This window comes from Aedes albopictus, chromosome 3, assembly GCF_035046485.1.
Source record: "Aedes albopictus strain Foshan chromosome 3, AalbF5, whole genome shotgun sequence".
NCBI lineage: Eukaryota > Metazoa > Arthropoda > Insecta > Diptera > Culicidae > Aedes > Aedes albopictus.
Window position 1 is genome coordinate 148,874,111 of NC_085138.1, and position 14,278 is coordinate 148,888,388.

Below are 14,278 nucleotides of genomic sequence, written 5' to 3' on the forward strand. Positions count from 1 at the left end.
ACGTCGCTGACAAAGTTCGGTTTCGGCACAAAAAGCGAAACGAGGGCGAGAAAACAGCTGTGTATCACCCTGAAGCATTCCTCAAACTTGAACTTGCAAGTGGGATGTTTTTGCAGGTTTGCTTTCTTGTTAATCGGATGCAAAAATTTAAGTTTCTTCTTGGGTGATTCGTCATGTACAATTTGAGTTGGGTACAAAACTCGACGTCTTGTGATTTGAAGTTGATTCCTGAGATACCTAAAAATAGCACGACAAACCCCATTAGTCACGAAAAAGGGTTTTCACGTGGATCAACGATTGTTTGAAATTCTTAATCAGAGATTTCATCGACATTCCACCGGAGTCTCATCTCCTGGTGCCATTAAGACAAATTATTTCCACTTAGCGAGCCGTAAACCGCCGGGTAAATACATCATTCTGCTGCCTTCAATGGGCCCTGGTTCGCGTTCAAGCAGATAAAGATCTGATTGTGAGATCTTAAATACATACGGCATATTAGCACACTGATTATCACCAACCAAACCACCCCTACCTGTGCAGCAGAGGAAGATTCCACCGCACTCACCTGGCTGTCCGTCCAGTCAACTGATGCGGCTCTAAATGCCGTCTAATGAATCATTCGGCTATAAAGCTGACGACTGCTGGTCTGTAATTGAGTGACAAAATCCATGCACCAGTGTGATCTCTGAGGTGGAATCATCCAGTAAACCACGACAGGCAGGGTGTGCATCATTTAGCAGTTGTTTGTAGCAATTAGTGTCTGTAGTGTGATAAGGTGGGCGGGCTACCGGAAGGTAGTGAACGAACAGTGGGATCTGATCTTGGAAAAAAGATGGTCAAAACGTGTTTGATGCCGTTCAAAAGATCCTGGACCAACCAGGAATAGAACCCAGATAACCTCAGCATGGCCTTCATGTGCGTTCACCATCTGACCCATGTGAGCCCATGATAATCAATCGATTTCCATTTTGATTTTAACAAATGATTGACATCCAAAAAACTCATCTAATTTTTCTTTTATTTTCAGGACAAATTTTACTTTAACCGTAACCAAAAGGGAAACATTGCTGGTAAGTATCTTAAACAACCTGTTCCATCAATCGTGTTAATTACACCAACGGATTTTATACCAATTCCAATGAATTCCAATTAATCGACTGAACAGTATAATTGCTCTTCCACATTTGGCACCCAATTCCAGAAAGCATAATTTTGATTCAACGCGAAGCAAAAAATAACATTCAGTAAATTACCCGCTGTGTGTGTGCGGTGAGTTTCATTCGATTTGGTGAATCAGTCTCGTGCATGCACTGCTCATCGTATGCTGAAACATTGGCTGTTGCTACACGTCCTCTTTCAAAAGTCTTGCCTTTTCAATTCATGATCTCCCAATATAGAAGCTCCGAGGCGAACCTTATTTTCCAAGCTTACTGTGAACCACCTAATTAAATCAATTCACTGTTAAGCTCATTGGAAGTCAACCGAATCCTGTTTGTTGAGAAGTTTAGGCACCTTTCCGCATAGAGCGTGAGATGTGCGATGATTGTTTTGCCGTTTGTACCTTCCAAGAACGAACGAACAGGGGGAAGTCCCCTTCTACGCAGTATAGGGAGCAAAAATGTTTCTAAACCCGATTGAAAAGAAATATCAGAGTCGTGAGCCGAACTGCTCTGCAAGATGGTCCTATTTCCATTCTGCTGATTCAAGGATTCCTCCAGGATTTTTTTTTTCAAGGATTCCTCCAGGAATTTCTTCAAAGATTCCTCTAGGAGTTCCTCCAAAGATTCCTCAGGGAATGCATTCAAGGATTACTTTAGGAATTCCTTCAAGCATTCCTTCAGGAATTCATCCAAAGATTTCTCCAGGAATTTCTTCAAAGATTTTTTCAGGAATTCCTCTAATTATTTCTCTTGGAATTTCTTCAAGGATTTCTCCAGGAATTCCTTCAAGAATTCCTTCAGGAATTTCTGCAAGGATTTATCCAGGAATTTCTTCAAGTATTCCTCAGGGATTTTTTTCAAAGATTCCTTCAGGAATTCCATCAAGCATTCCTCCAGTAATTCATTCAAAGATTTCTCCAGGAATTTTTTCAAGGATCCCTCCAGGGATTCCTTCAAAGATTTCTCTAGAAATTCTTTCAAGAATTTCTCCAGGAATTTCTTCAGGGATTCTTTCAGGAACTCCTTCAAGGATTCCTCCAGGGATTCCTCGAGAAATTCCTTCAAGGATTCCTCCAGGAATTCCTTCAAAGATTCATCCAGGAATTCCTTCAAGGATTCCTGCAGAAATTCCTTAAAGGATTCCTCCAGGAATTTCTTCAAGGATTCCTCTAGGAGTTCCTCCAAAGATTCTTCAGGGAATGCATTCAAGGATTTCTTCAGGAATTTCTTCAAAGATTTCTCCAGAAATTCCTTCAAGGATTTCTCTTGGAATTCCTTCAAGGATTCCTCCAGGAATTTCTTCAAGGATTCCACCAGAAATTTCTTCAAGGATTTCTCCAGGAATTCATTCAGGGATTCTTCCAGGAACTCCTTCAAGGATTCCTCATGGAATGCCTTCAAGGATTCCTTCAGAAATTCCTTCAAGCATTCCTCCAGGAATTACTTCAAGGATTCCTCCAGGAATTCTTTCAAGGATTCCTCCAGGAATTTCTTCAAGGACTCCTCTGGGAATTTCTTCAATCATTCCTCCAGGAATTCATTCAAGGATTTCTCCAGGAATTCTTTCAAGCATCCCTCCAGGAATTCATTCAAGGATTCCTCCAAAAAATTCCTCCAAGGATTCCTCCTGGAATTTCTTCAAGGATTCCTCTAGGGATACCCCATCGAATTCTTTCAGGAATTCCTTCAGGGATCCCTCGAGGAATTCCTTCAAAGATTCCTCTAGAAATTCCTTCAAGGATTTCTCCAGGAATTCCTTCAGGGATTCTTTCAGGAACTCATTCAAGGATTCCTCCAAGGCTTTCTTCAGAAATTCCTCGAGGAATTCCTCTAGGAGCTCTTTTATGTAATATTTCAGAGTCCTCAAAAAAAAATCGTCTAAGGATTTTTACAGCTGTTTCTCCAAAGATTCCTCCAGAATTTGCTGCATGAATTCCTCTAGAGGTTTGTTCAGAAATTCCTTCAAGATTTCTTGAAGAAAATGCTGGAGAAATCCTTGAAGGAATTTCTGTAGGAATCCCTGGAGGTATTCCTGGTTGAATCTCTGGAGGATTTCTTAAAGAATTTCCTGAAGGCGAAATACTGAATGAATCCCTGGAGGATTTCTTTGAGGAATCTCTGGAGGGATTCTTGAAGAAATTCTCGGAGGACTTTCTGCAGGAATTTTTGGTGGAATTCGTGAAGGAATACCTAAAGAATGCTTTGGAGAAATTCCTGGAGGAATTTCTGGAGAAATTCCTGGAGGAACCCCGAAGGAATTCCTAGAGGAATCCTTGGAGGAACGTCTGAAAGAATTCCTGGGGAAATCCCTGAAGAAATTCCTGGACAAATTCCCGAACGAATTCCTGGAGGAATCCTTAGAAAAATGTCTATAAGAATTCCTGGAGGAATCCGTTGAGGAACTTTTGAAGGAATCTCTGGAGGAATTCCTAAAGGAAATCCTGGAGGATTTCTTGGAAGAATATCTGGAGGAACTCCTGGAGGATTTCTTGGAGGATTTCCTGAAGGAATTCTTGAAGGAATCCTTGGAGGAACTTCTGAAAGAATCCCTGGAGGAATCCTAGGAGGTATCTCTGGTTGAATCACTGGAGGATTTCCTGGAGGAATTCTTGGAGGAATTCCTGAAGGAATTCCTGGAGGAATCTCTGAAGGAATCCCTGGAGGATTTCTTGGAGGACTTCTTGGAGGAATTAGTGAAGGAATTCCTCAAAAATTTCTTTGAGAAATTCCTGGAGGAATCCTTGGAGAAACCCCGAGGGAATTCTTGGAGAAATCCTTGGAGGAACGTCTGAAAAAAAAACTGGAAGAATTCCTCGAGGAATTCGTGGAGGAATCCCTGGAGGAATGCCTGGAGGTATGTTTGGAGCAATTCCGATAGGAACACATGCAAGAATTCCTGGAGGTATCCCTGAAGGAATTCTTGGACGAATTACTGGAGGAATCCTTAGATGAATTCCTGAGTAAATCCCTGGAGGAATTCCTAGAGGAATCTCTGGAGGAACCCGTGGAGGAAGTCCTGGAGGAATTCCTAGAGGAATGTTTGCGAAAATTTCTGGAAGTATTCTTGGAAGAATTCCTGGAAGAACCCCTGTAAGTATCTCTGGAAGAATTCTTGAACGAATTTCTGGAGAAATCCTTGGAGGAATCCCTGAAGGTCCAGGAAGGAATCCTTAGACGAATTTCTGAGTAAATGCCCGGAGAAATTCCTGGAGGAATCTCTGGAGGAACCCGTGGAGGAAGTCCTGGAGGAATTCCTGGAAGAATGTCTGTGAAAATTCCTGGGGTATCTTTGGAGAAATTCCTGGAGGAATCCCTGGAGGAATTCCTGGAGGAATCTCTGAAGGAATTCCTGGAGGAATCCCTGAAGGAATTCCTGGAGGAATCCTTGAAGGAATTCCTGGAGGAATCCCTGAAGGAATTCCTGGAGGAATCCCTGGAGGAATCTCTGGAGAAACCCCTGGAGGAATTCTTGGAGAAATCTCTGGAGGAATCCCTGGAAAAATTCCTGGAGATATCCGTGGAGAAATTCCTGGAGGAATTCCCGGAGTAATCTCTGGATAAATTCCTGCAGGAATCCCTGAAACAATGTCTATGAGGTCTCCTTGAGATACCTTTGGAGGAATTCCTTGAGTAAACTCTGGAAGAACTCCTTGAGGTATTCCTGGAGGAATCCCTGGAGGAATTCCTGGACGAATTCCTGGAGAAATCCCTGCAGGAATCCTTTAAAGAATCCTTAGATGAATTCCTGAGTAGATCCCTGGAGGAATTCCTGGAGTAATTTCTGGAGGAATTTCTGGAGAAATTCCAGGAGGAAGTCTTGGAAAATTCCTGCAGGAATCACAGGAGCAATCCTTTTATGAAGTCCTGAAATAAGCCCTGGAGGAATTTCTGGAGAAACCTCTCAAGATAATTTTGAACGAATTCCTGGAGACATCATTGGAGGAATTTCTGCAGAATTCCCTGGAGGAAATCCTGTAGGAATCCCTGGAGGAAATTATAAAGGAACCTCTTTAGGATTTCTTGGAGGAATCTCTGGCGGATTTCTGTGACGTACTATTGTGAAATTCCTGGAAGAATACTTGGAGGAATTCCTGAAAAATTTAGGAGGAATCCCTGGGGGAATTTTCGGAGAAATCTCTTCAGGAATCTCTGAAGGAATCCCTGGATGAATTCTTGGAGGAATTTGTGAAGGAATTTCTGAAGGAATCCTTGGAGAAATTCCTGCATGAATCTCTGGAAGAACCTCTGTAAAAACGTTTTGAAGAATTCCTGGAGGAATCCCTGGAGGAATCCGTGGAGAAATTCCGGGAGGAATCCCTGGAGCAATTCCTGAAGGAATTCCTGGGGGAATTCCAGGACAAATTTCTGGAGGAATCCCTGGAGGAATATTTGTGGGAATTCCGAGGGGTATCTTTGGCGAATTTCCTGGAGGAATCCGTGGAAGAATGCCTGGAAAAATGATTGGAAGAATATCTGGAAAAAAATCCTAAAGGAATCCCTGGAGGATTTCTTGGAGGAATTCCTTGTGGAATTCCTAGAGAAATTTTTGGAGGAATCCTTGGAGGAATCCCTGGAGAAATTTTTTGAAGAAATTCTTGAAGGCTTCCTTGGAGTTTTTCTGGGAAGTACTCTGGAGAAATTCCTGGAAGAATTCTTGGAGGAATTCCCGAAGGAACCTTTAGAATAATTCCTGTAGGATTTTTTGGAGGAATTTTCTTTCATGATTTTTACTTGAATTGCCTCGTAAGGATTCTCCAAGTCTTTCAGAAACCCGTACTAGAATTCTTTCATGAAGTCGTCCACGGATTCCTTCTGAAATGCTTTAAGGACAAGGTTGGTGTAGTACAAAGATGGCCGCCATTCATTTCACTCGCTTTTATCTCGAGCACAAATCTGGAGATGCTGAAAACAAATTGATCTGAAAATGTTACTTGTTGTTTGCTCACTCGCAGGGAACACTGAGTAGCATTTTCAGACCAATTTGTGTGATGAATTTCCTGGTTTGTGCTCGAGAAAACGCGATTTAACCCTTTCGGGACGACTTTTTTCTGCACATATTTCGGGAACGAATTTGTGTTTTTCCAATGGTATACATTATAATACTTAGGGAAACACTGATATATCATGTTAAACATTTTTTTCGGGATGTTCCAGGTCATCCAAACTGTCCTGGAGTTGTAATACTGGGAGATTCGATTAAATACATGAATTTACAACGTTTCTCCCAGCAGAACATGTTTGATAAGACTCATTGAGTCAAGGAAACTATTTTTTTACCTAGTCAAAAGTATTTCAGATATCGACGATACACCAAATTGTCCCGAAATAAGATTACATGATCTACCAGATCAACAAACGTTTCAAAGATGTTATATCGTATCGAAACATATCCAAGTAGACCCTTTCAGTCAAAATACCAACTTTTGCAACTGCGTCAACGAATTACAGGTATTCTAGATCCTCCAATAAGTACGTTAATTTGGATCATTCATTTTACCAAATCAGCCAAGACTTTAATTGTGTCTTTTTGTTATGAAATATATCCAAGTAGATCCTCTAAACCAAAATGCATTAGAAATATACCAGGTCATCTAAAATGTACGTGAATTTTTATTCATTCAACCAAGGCTGCTCCTTGACAAGATCTCAAGCATATTCCTAAAGCATAATATTTATTTTTTATTCTATTCTATTCACACCGAAAAGTTTTCCCAGTAAACATAAAACAATTACATTTATGGACTTCTGCCCGAATTTATGCTGAACTGTTTACTCTCACAGACAGATTGGCGTTTGAGCGGCATATCGTGGTTACCATGAGAAAATTTTCAAAGTCCTTGAAAATCGTCGTGGTCTTGGAACTTTTAGATGGCTTTCATGGATAGCGTGATTGAATTCGAATTCACTCGCGTGTAAGTGTGCGCTAATTTATGACTTGCTAGTGGGATTCGAGAGAAAATGAGAATTATGAGATTCCAATGAAACTCTGGAGCGTTCCGAGGGGAAAGCTGATTTACATTTTGAAAGGCATTTCGCTGGGGTTTCGGGGTGCGGACTTCAAGAGAGTTTCAGTTTGATCTACGATAAGATCCAAGCCTGATACGATTGCGAATCAGTCTACAATAGGGGGAATTCAGCTTGAATTCCCATGCAAATCCTTCTGAAAATCTTGTGGAACTCCAAAAGACATACTGGAGGCGAACTTTGTTATGTCACTGAGGAAAATTCGGTGGGGTTTCTAATAGCAAATGAAGGGAAATTATAGTGGAGAAATCTGATAAGAACCAGATCAATATTGGTCGAGATTTTTGTGGGTTCCGGTGTGTTTTTGACAAGGCTAATGATAAAAGATACTTGTGATGAAATTGATTTGAGAATCTTCTGTGATTTCTCCAGGTGTTCATGCGGGATTGCTTCAGAGATTCTTTCCAGGATTTGTTTAGGAATTCCCTACGAGATTCCTCTAAGAGTTCCGAAAAACTTCAAGGAATTTTCTCTGAGATTCCTCCAGGAGTTCCTTCTGAGATTCTTCAAGAAGTTTCTAAATTCATTCCTTTGGACATTTTTTCTATAATTCCACTTTTTGTAACATTTTCAATTTGTAACATTGAGAAATTTCAGATGGACCTCCCGGAGGAATCTCTTATAGAGTTTTTGGAGGAATCCAGATGGAACTCCAGGAGAAGTTCCTGAAGGAATCCCGGAAAAGGATTCCTGAAGGAACCATGAAAATAATTGGATGAAATTTCAACTGGAAATCCTTGGCATATTGATTATTTTTGCTCTACAGTCTTATACAAACATTTAATAATTGTCCCGCTCCAAACTAGGACCAAAACGTCGATGCGAAAATAAAATTAGTTTTCCTAATGCTTGTATAGGACTAACTGCCGAGCCAATACAATCAATGTTCTTGGAGCTGTGAATACATTCTCGAAGGTATATCGGAAAGACGTTATGAATTAATTCCGGAAGAAATCCCGGTTGAAATTCCTGTAGGAATTCCAGAAAGACCACTTGGTGTAATCTCAGATCAAAATCCCCGAGGTCTCCCGAAAGGTTTTGCGAGAAGAACCGACTTAGGCTCTCCTAGAGGAATGCTATTAAGACGTTCTGGAGGCATCCCGGAAGATGTTCCCGGAGAAATCAAGAATTCCTTCAGAAAGGAACTTCTAGAGGAATTCCAGAGGAGTTTCTCCTGCAAAAACCCATAAAAAAATCTCCAGGAGGAATCCCAGAAGGAACTCCTAGAATAACCACAGAAGAAACACCTAGAGGAATTCAGGAAGGATTTTCAGGATGAATCTCACAAAGAATTCTTGGGTCATTCCCAGAAGCAACTTCTGGAAGGAATTTTTCATGAATTCTGGGAGGGATTGAATTTACAGAAGAAAATCCTGGAGAAACTCAGATGTTCGTAATGTAATATAACAGAATTCCTTTAGGTGTTTTTCTCCAGATGATCCGTAAATAAATCTTCTATGAGTTTTTGTTTTATTAAGTTCTCACATTTTTTGTAAATTCTTACAGAACAACCTGAGAGAAATCCCTCTAACAACTTCTTAAATAATAAATTCAGCATTTTTTATAAGACATTCTTCCAAGAATTTCTTCTGAGTTTACCCAAATGGTAGTGCCAATATTTCTATCTAAAAATGTATGATAGGAATCCTAGAAAAAAAAATTCTAAAGGAATCTTCCTTGAACTTCTAAAGACATCTCAGAAGAAACTCCTGGAAGAATCTCGGAATGAATTCCTTGAAGAATCTTGGGAAGAACTTATGGAATAATCTTGGAAAAACTACCTGGAAGATTCGAGGAACACTGTAAGAATCTCGGAGGTATAAAAAAATCCGGGAAGGAATCTATGAAAGAATCCCGTAAGGAGATTCAGGAGGAATTCTGGAAAGAACTCCTGGAGAATCCCAGAGGAACTACAGAAGTAATCCTGAATAAATCCCATAAATATCTCGAGTTATTTCGTAATCACAATCTAAATTCCTATGAGGTTCTGTGACATTTTCCGAAACAATTTAAAAAAGGTTTCCGGAATTATTTGGAAAAAATCCTTCAGGGGTTACTCCAAGAATCCCTTTCAGAATATCTCAATTTTTTTTTATTAAATCTAACCAGCACTTTCTTATGAGCCCCACCGGAATGCCTCTTACTATAATAACCGAATTTTCAATATGACTCACCTCTATAATCAATCCCAATTCCATCAAATCATATCCGAATCCACATAAGAATTCCACCATAAACACTTTTAGCGTCTTCCAATTCCTCCTACCGTAGACTGAGCCGCAATCGTATCAGGCTTTGATCCTACGATTCCAAAGGGATTGATAATTGCAATCCCTTTGGAAGTCCTCCTAAAAATCCTAGTGAATCTCATAATTCACGTTTTCCCCAGAATCTCACCAGCAAGTAATAAATTAGCAATTATTTCACACGGATGAACCATACATTTCGAAATCAATCACGCTTTCCATGAAAGCCTACGAAATTTTATATGTATACCGAATATACATAATCATAGCCAATCATGGGAAGGGCTTAGCTTATCTCAAATATTTATCGAGCACCTAACACTGAAGAAGTCTGTAAGTCACAGACGAAAAAGACTTATATGTCCGAAGATAAGCACAGTAGTAGAATTAAAAGAAATTTGCTCGTCCTTTCTAGTTTTTCTTAAAGTAGTTATTCATTTTTATTTTTTCTTTTGCAAGAGTGAAGTGTTTTTAAATCTAACTATAGTTTCAAGTAGGTATCAATTTTTGGAAGCTACACAGTATTTTGTTTTTCAAACGGGATTTTAATTTGACGATACTGAAGGAACTTGAAGCCTTGATTAAGGACTGCTCAATTTATATAACGGACAACATTACAAAGCTATAAAAAGATGTAGTTCAAATTTAACCACCCTTGCTTTGTTGTTCAGTACATCTTCTTTCATTATAGTAATCATAACTCTATAGAAAATCGGCCAGGTGTTGAATGAGATGAATTTTTCGATTGCCGAAAATCGAAATATATACAAAACTACTATTTTTATATGGTACATCGTTTTTGATATTAAAAAAGTATGTGTCATGCTACAGCAGTATAAGTAACAAACATTGTGGCAAAATTTAAACTCAATTGACATAAGTTGTTTAGACATTAAAGTCTCAAGTGAGACTCGATTTCTTGAATTATATTCAATTGTAAAGCGAAAAGGCATGAAAATATTAAATAAGCATTTTTATGCATCCAGTCAAAAGTATAAACGATGCAGTTTTAAATGCAGAAAACCGCTTCTAGGTATTATTACTGGATTGATTACTGTGCTCCATAACAGGCCAAGGAAGCAAAACAGTTCGTTCTTGGTAGGTTCTTCCGAATAACAATGCAACCTTTTGCAAATTTTACATAAAAACTTTACATCCAGAGTTATTTTCAAATAAGGTGTACAATAACATAGGATCAACTTTGTTGAAAATAAATAATAACAAGATTCTCTAGAATTGAAAACTTGCATCAATGGAGCAAAAAGCATGCATTTTTTTACTATGATCATCTTTATGGATTATTTGTTTGATAAAAAAGCAATTAAAAGTACATGTTTCTTCTGTATCACTCTGAAAGCAATATACTTCTACGCTGGACAAATTTGAGCTGAATCCGTAGTGCAACGACAATAGAGGAATCAAATAACTATATTTTCTCAATTATTATGAAAATAAGTCAACTCACTAAATCAAGCTGGATGCTGCTTGGTGCATTATTACTGACTAATAATTGAGCTCTACCTTCAGTAGAGTAGTATTTATTTCCAATACATTAAAACATACATGAAAATGTGCGTGCAAAGTATTTAGAAAATTGTGTAGAATTTTGAGAAATAGGTTTTTATTGATGTTTAACTATAACCACTTCATTCACATAATAAAGAACATTTTGTATAATGTTATATTTTTCCTGGGATGTACAATGATTATTGTAAAATAAAAAAAAAAAAGATATCGTATAAGCAAAATGTCCGTTTTATAAATTGAACAGTCCTTAGGTGGTAAACTTTTGGTTTGTCCAGTAGGATATTTTTCATGAACTCTAGAATGATCTGAAGAACCAAGAACATTCAAAATATCAGAAAGCTTGGTGGAAGCTCTTTATGCAGACTCACAAAATCTGATTGGGCAAATTTTATTGTTAAAATAAAACTGTGAATACTTCAGCTGATCTAATAGATCATTTGGGCCATTCAGCAATAGCTGAAATAATATTGGTGGGCCCAAAAAATCACGCAAATTTCAAATAATAGATAATAATCCGGGACGGGACCCGTCAGGTGCTAGTGAAAGTACAAAACCATTTGTCTGTCAGAAAAGACCACTTCTGATTGATCGATTTGACAAAAGCAGCGTTGCGTTCCGTTACGTTTGTTTGCAATAGGGCTCTTTGTTGCTAAGTTTGCCGTGTTGTTAGTAGCTACTGGTTTTTTTAATTATTGTTTTGTTGAAAGTTGATAACCATCAACATTTAGCATATGTTTCACTTTCTGTTCTGTTTTTATTCCGAGCTTGACATGGAGAAATTTACTCATCGAAGCAGAATAGGTAGCTAAAAAAAATAGTCAACAAGTGTGATGGATTTGCGTATGAATATTATTGGCAACACTGAAGCAACACCCGTATGAACTCTATTGAAAATAATAGGAGGGCTTGTACCAGCCAGCTGCCATGTCCCGTCCGAGATAATTATCAACACTGATTTATAGATGCTCAATGGGTATCTATTGGGATACAAAAAGACATTTACTCCTGTACACTTTTTGAGTTCCATTCTGGTCCCATATTAACTGTGCAAAATTTCAGATCGATCGGAGAAACTATATTTTAGCGCCAGCCGTTTTAAGTTTTCATACGATTCAGCATGGGGAAAATCACTTTTTAAAAGAAAAATCGCAACAGGTTCCCCTTAACCCCTAAAAATAAATCGATGAATGATTTCTGTTAGAAATTTTACGAGGAATCAACCCTCCGAAGTCCGCAAATTGATCTGAGGTACGTGGAAAAAGTTATTGACTGAAAACCGAATGGCATGCAAACGCTGTTTAACATGTAAGGAATAACAATAAATAATAAAATCCCGTTATTTTATCGATCTGGTGAGGCCTAATAACTTTTTCCACGAACGTCGCATCGATTTGCGGTCTTGGGAGGTCTGATTCCTAGTAAAGTATTCTACAGAAATCATTCATCGACTCATTTTTAGGGATCTAGGGGTGACTCCTAGCGATGTTTTTTTGCAGGAGTAAAATTTTCTTATAGTGAATCGTATGAAAAACTAAGAATGGCGGGCGCAAAAATATAGTTTTTCCGATCGATCTGAAATTTTACACAGTTGATAAGGGACCAAAGTGGATCTCAGAAAGAACACAGGAACTTGAGTTTTTCCATTTTTTGTATTTTCCCATATAAACTGTGTACCAGGCTAGTAGGGTCTGGGACCATTTGGGCAGGAGCACCTATTTTGGGCACTTGCTGCTATAACTCAGTCAATTTTGAACCGATTGGCTTGATTTTTGAGACACGATCAGCTAGGCACAGTACCTAGCCATGTTTCAAAATTCAAGTCAATCGGTTTGAAATTTACTGAGTTACAGCAGTAAGTGCCCAAAATAGGTGCTCCTGCCCAAATGGTCCCAGACCCTATCTATCGTTGTTAAGAGCATCTCCAAAGTTGGTCTCATAGATCATATGACCTGATCTTTTGGATCTTTCTTTTGAGTCTAGAACTTCTATATTAGAAATAAAAACATTTGTAGTGCTGCGTTTAACCTTATTGGTGCATTGAGATCATTTTAGTCCAGTCATTCACGCTGCCCGTACACTACGCTAGCGAGGTGTGCATTACGTAATGCATAAATAGGGTTAAACTCACTAAATGATTGTACATATCTGTGATACAAAATAAAGCAACTATCCCAGACTTGGTTGACCTGAAGATGATATTGAATAACTTGGAATATCTGACTCACATCAAAATCAAAATCATGAATGGTCGATCTTGCTTTGTAGAACCAGCAGGGCTATGTCTCGCTTGCCGAGGAAATCTATGAACTTGTAAAATAAACTAGCTGTTGCGGTAGATCGTATGACCTGATTACTAGGGTGATACGTAGAACACATAACATCTAAATTAAAAAAAAATACATAAGTTCCTGCGTATATATTCACTGAACAAGAGGGGATAAATAATATAGTAAAAAGAAATTTGAGTGCTTGCTTTGGTCTTGAAGATCATTAGAATTTAAATTTCGGATAAGACTAATAGACCTAGAATGTCTTACACACATCAACATTAATTAAAAATGATTCATCTTTGTAGAATCAGTTAGTATTGCCTCACTGGTCATGAACATATATGTACATAAGTATATAGAACCTAGAACATCTAAATTGCTAAAAAATATTTCCAATGCAATCTGGACTTTAGAAACATGATTCGATACACTATATTGCTGAAGGAAATGTGAGTTTTTTTTTTGTTTTTATTAATGTGTATTTTAACATCATGCTAATTCTACACTTAGGAAATGTGAGTGCCTTTTCTGACTTATTTAGATGACCTGAAGTTTCAGAGGAGATGGAATGCAAATATCAAAGCCGCAAACGATCCAGCTTTCTTTGTAGAAGAAGTTTGGACATGTCTTGTTAACGTAGGACATACGTTGAATAATAGTAAGGTCAATATCTTTTACACATCAAAATTAATCATAAATCATTCATCTTGTTCTGCAGAAGCTGCATTAGTATATTTCGTTAGCTGGAATCACGTACAGAGCTCTGGTTGTTGTGGTAGATCATATGGCCCTCTCCAAGATGATTTGGAGAACCTAGAACATCTAGATTACAAAAAAATAGGATACGTGGTACTGTTGAAGTAAATGTGAATGCTTGGGTTGATCTTATAGATCACTTGGCCTGAAGTTTCGGATGCAGTAAATGAACCTTGTATGTCTTACACGCATCAACATTAATCATGAATGTTTCATCTTGATTTGTAGAACCTGATTGGGTATGTCTCGTTAGCCGGAGACAAATACAATGTTCTGGTTGTTGAGGTAGATCATG

The 14,278-nt window shown here is 38.4% G+C and overlaps 1 protein-coding gene across 4 annotated transcripts in view; it reads left to right on the forward strand.

Moving 5' to 3' along the window:
• LOC109416416 (solute carrier family 12 member 1) overlaps window positions 1-14,278 on the forward strand; it is a 304,485-nt gene that overhangs the window by 140,051 nt on the left and 150,156 nt on the right. For all 4 annotated transcript variants that reach the window (XM_062843069.1, XM_029871839.2, XM_029871840.2 and 1 more), the window contains one exon: window positions 1,028-1,070. The gene's annotated coding sequence lies outside the window, so the exon portion shown is untranslated. The remainder of the gene's footprint in view (window positions 1-1,027; window positions 1,071-14,278) is intronic.